This window comes from Adiantum capillus-veneris, chromosome 26, assembly GCF_014529385.1.
Source record: "Adiantum capillus-veneris isolate H3 chromosome 26, ASM1452938v2, whole genome shotgun sequence".
Taxonomy (NCBI): Eukaryota; Viridiplantae; Streptophyta; class Polypodiopsida; order Polypodiales; family Pteridaceae; genus Adiantum; species Adiantum capillus-veneris.
Genome location: NC_140956.1, coordinates 4,598,022 through 4,602,478, shown reverse-complemented (window position 1 = coordinate 4,602,478; position 4,457 = coordinate 4,598,022). Strand labels below are relative to the sequence as shown.

General features: G+C 40.6%; 1 pseudogene; it reads right to left on the bottom strand.

Annotated features, from left to right (window-relative positions):
* Positions 1 to 2,253: 2,253 nt before the first annotated feature.
* Positions 2,254 to 2,861, bottom strand: LOC147422917 (uncharacterized; annotated as a pseudogene).
* Positions 2,862 to 4,457: the final 1,596 nt, after the last annotated feature.

The following is a 4,457-nucleotide window of genomic DNA, read 5'->3' as shown; positions in this document are numbered from 1 at the left end:
TGTGCAGGCCAGATCTTAGTTTCTCTGGGGTCCTGCTAGAGAAAAGGGAAAAGTGTGTGTGTGTGTGTGTGTGTGTGTGTGTGTGTGTGTGTGTGTGTGAGAGAGAGAGAGAGAGAGAGAGAGAGAGAGAGAGAGAGAGAGAGAGAGAGAGAGAGAGAGAGAGAGAGAGAGAGAGAGAGAGAGAGAGTTTCCTATATACATAGGCTAAAATAGCACATGAGACTTTATCAAAAATTCAAGAACCATAGACCACAACATCCATTTCAAAAAGACACATATAGTCATTCACTACTAAAAGATACATATCTCTAATGTGCATGCCAAATATTAGTTTCTTTGGGGTCCTGCTAGAGAAAAGGAAGATGTAACAACACGTCTTTCCTTTAACAAAGCCAAAGAGAGAGCACCCTTATTTGCATCCACAGTAAGAAAACAATCATTAGATTAGTTTCCAAGCAGCATTATAGGTAACTGGGGTGACTCTAGTTTTCATCCATGTCACCCTAACCTATACCTAAAGAGGAGAATGTTATAAAAGGTGGAACAATCTAACAAGGATAAGTCTGTTAATCCTTGTGAGATAGGTTAATCCCGCCAGATTTCCTTGATAACGACATCCATCCCAGCAAAACCATGCATCCAACATGGTATCCTTGTACCAATATTTACCATGCATGCCCATTTCCTGAGTTTAGTCACTACTCCATACATTAGAGAATAAATTAAACATAAACTAATTGTTTTCGTACCTTAGATGGTCCAATCGCATTGTTCAAAGCCATGGCAGAGTGGTTTGAAACTTCAAACTTCCAAGTTCAGTGCTGGGTATACCCACTCGCTCAGAGAAGAAGGAGGTGTAAAGCTAATACTTAAAATGATTTACTCTTACTTGTTATCTTAATCAGCAAGGCTCTCACACAAAGGAATCCCTTAGTATGCTCACAGATTAAGCAGTTACTATTTGGAAATACTAAAATGGAAACTAAGGGAGCTCAAAAATAACGAGCTCACCTTTAAGTATTGCTTCTCCTCCATCTTGCTTAGAGTATCTTACTCTGTTCTGCATCAAAGGTGCCCTAGATTAGGCCTGCTCACAAAGGTGGACTGCTCTTCAACCACACAAATTTCCGGGCGTCTATCACCAATTTTGTCTATAGTAAAGATGCTATGACTACGTCGTCGGGCCTATCTTAATTGCCCACGCCACATCGCCTGCAAAAGGATTATGCCTTCAAGTTGGCCCAGGGTATAAGCCCTTGGGTTTATTACATCCCAAGTCCCCAAGTCAAAAGGAATTAAGGCTTAGTTCATCCCATGTTAGGGTATAGACTTAACCTAGTTAGGTTTCCTTTGTGATCTAGTTAGGCCATGAGTTAGTTAGGTCTCATCCAGGTAGTCTCAATCAAGTAGTGGTAGTTAGCCCACTAACTTAATCAAACATTCAAGATAGCCTAACTAGAAGAACTAACTTGACTAACAATTAGTTCTAAGATAAATTTTAGGGCCATGTGCCCATACCATAGTGCCTTTCTTCAAGAAAAACTAGAGTGAAGCATTCATAGGCATGGGGTGTCTATCTTAGTGAACTTGGGTAGAGAGAGAGAGAGAGAGAGAGAGAGAGAGAGAGAGAGAGTAGTTGATTGACAATTAAAATTACTAACTTGAAAAAGACTCCAAAGATGATACTTTTTGCAATAAATCCATTCATATAGATTGAAGTACTCCATTGTGAAGGTATAAAGATATATATATACAGAGAGAGAGAAATGGAGGGGGTAGAGGTTATGAAAGTCTCCATTGTATATATATATATATATATATATATATATATATATAGATAGAGAGAGAGAGAGAGAGAGAGAGAAAACTATAGTTGCATCATTGCCAATTGTCTGAATGGCGCACGAGGAAGTCTTAAAGAAAATAAAAAATACGTCACCGTGCCATATAGCCACATCCAAAAATTTAAGAGAGAGAGAGAGAGAGAGAGAGAGAGAGAGAGAGAGAGAGAGTAGAAGCTATGAAATTTTCCATTGTGAAGGTATAGAGAGAGAGAGAGAACCAATATATGAAATATCACAGATGGAGGCTGCTCCTTTTGTACAAAGGTAATATTCTACATGTGTGAGTGTGTGTGTCGATCAGCAAGGTTGCAGCTGTACAGGTGAGAATATTTCCTAAATGCAAGATCAGCAGGCCGCCTTCGTTCCGGAGGACCTGCGCCTTGTTGTGAGCAAGCAAATGCAACAACAATTAGCTCAAGATGCTACCTCTGGCACAATGCTCACTGTTTTGGGTGGCAAGGCCTCTTGTAGGTGCAAATTTGTATTGAGTGTCCATCTGTAGGATGTACATGGGTGCCTGGTCCTGAGTGACCTACAGATCATGGCGTCCTTCACCTTCACCTGTGACCATCTTCCCGTCCGACCATTGGACTCTTGCAAGCCTCCACTCTTCACCACCTTCAAGGGCATAGTGGAGTTCTCTGTCAATGATAACCCAATGTGCATATCGTCTTTGCTGTCCTCCAAGTAAGAGAATTATCTCTTCTGCATCTGCTTCACCCCCCACACATAACCCCCTCTGATATACCCCCTTGCTTCTCCCCCCCTATTCGTGGCATCTCCTGCAAGTGAACCAAGGCTTCTTCCTCCTCCCACATCTTCATTGATGGCTGTGCCTCCCCTTTTCATCTCTCCCACATCTCTACTCATGTGCCACCATATCTGCACATAAGTAGTGGCTTTCCGGATTCGCACGACCACTCCACCACTTACAACGACTGTAGCAAGCATGCAAGCTGTTGCAATGGCGCTGACCCCTTAACTAAGCATGTTGACTCTATAGACAGAACCTAACATCTACAACATGTCAAAAACATCATCGGTGGAGCAACATAAGGTTCAACACGATAGCATCAAAAGCCATGGATGATCATCACTACCTTCAATATGTAGCAGACGCTCGTTAGGAAATGGAGGCGGTCTTTATTCTGATCAACATATAATGGCACAGCTTATGCTAAGTCCAACCTCAACAACGCCTCCACTGATCATGTGCCGGAATGGTTATATTGTGGATAACAATAATGGCACTTATATGTGCCGCTTGAATACGCTTACTATTTGGAATGGCATGCACTGATTGTGGGATACACACAAAAGGAGCGATTTTTAATGAATAGAAAGGGAGGGCCTCTCTCCAGATGAAATCACCTATGTATGCATTTTGAAGGGATGTGGCTCTGTGCAAGATGATGATGTGAGCACAAAAATTCAGAATTATATTGTTGGTTAGACGCTATTGAAAAAAGATGTCGTACTTTGCACTGCCTTGGTCAATATGTATGCCGCATTTGGTCGATATGTATGCCAAGCACTAATTGCGGGATACACACAACAAGAGCAAGGCCAAAAAGGTCTAGGTCGTTTTCAACGGATGCAAAGTGAGTGCCTCTGTCGAGATGAAATCACCTATGCATGAATTTTGAAGGCATGTGGATCTATGTAGGATGCCAATATGGGCTTTAAAATTCACTTTGATATCATTAGTCTTGGGTTGTTGCAAATAAATGTCTTGCTTCACAACTCCTTGGTCGGTATGTATGCCAAATGTGGTGTACTTTAGAGAGGACATAAATTGCTTGAGGATAATCTTGTCTGGACAATCAAGAAGATTTTAGATGAAGGTCACAAGGACTAGTTATGCCCAACAAAGGTACACACGGACAATACATCACAATGTGGCAACGTGGAATGATACATGTCTTTGTATAACATCGTTAATGGGTTCTTCCTTGTACATCTACAATATTTTTACAATTAAAAAGTCCCTCCAACATATCATTCCTATAATATAAAATATCACCTTACGACACCGCTTCACCCATATGAAACCAATGCTAACAACTGTGATGCAAAAAAAAGCTATTTTATGCAAAATTGCCCATACAATTTGGATGGAATAACTGTATATCAACGCGTGAGTTTATGACATCAAAAAAACAAAATCAAATCACCAAAACAAACCATAAATCATATACGAACTTCATATCAAACTCACACACCATATGGTACCCCTCCTTGGTAGCACCCCTACACGTATACTCAATTCTCTAACTAAACAATTAATAACTCACACTCATGACATGATAACAATAGTCTAAACACACATATGAGCATGTATAATCAAAGTCTTGACTCTGTTAACTGGGCTCCCTCAACTGATGAGTATATATAGTGGCTCTCCAAGGATCTTGGGACCCTAAAAATTGGCCAAAGTGCAGACAACGTTGTATTTTGACCATAACTCTTCACACAAGAGGAGTTTTGACACGAGTCCTCATACTAAAACGTTCTAAAAAATGTGATTAATCTCTTATTTGAAGTATTCAACTTGATTCATAACGGTTTGGGAGATACGACCAAAACAGTGTCCCTATTGCATACAATGGAAAG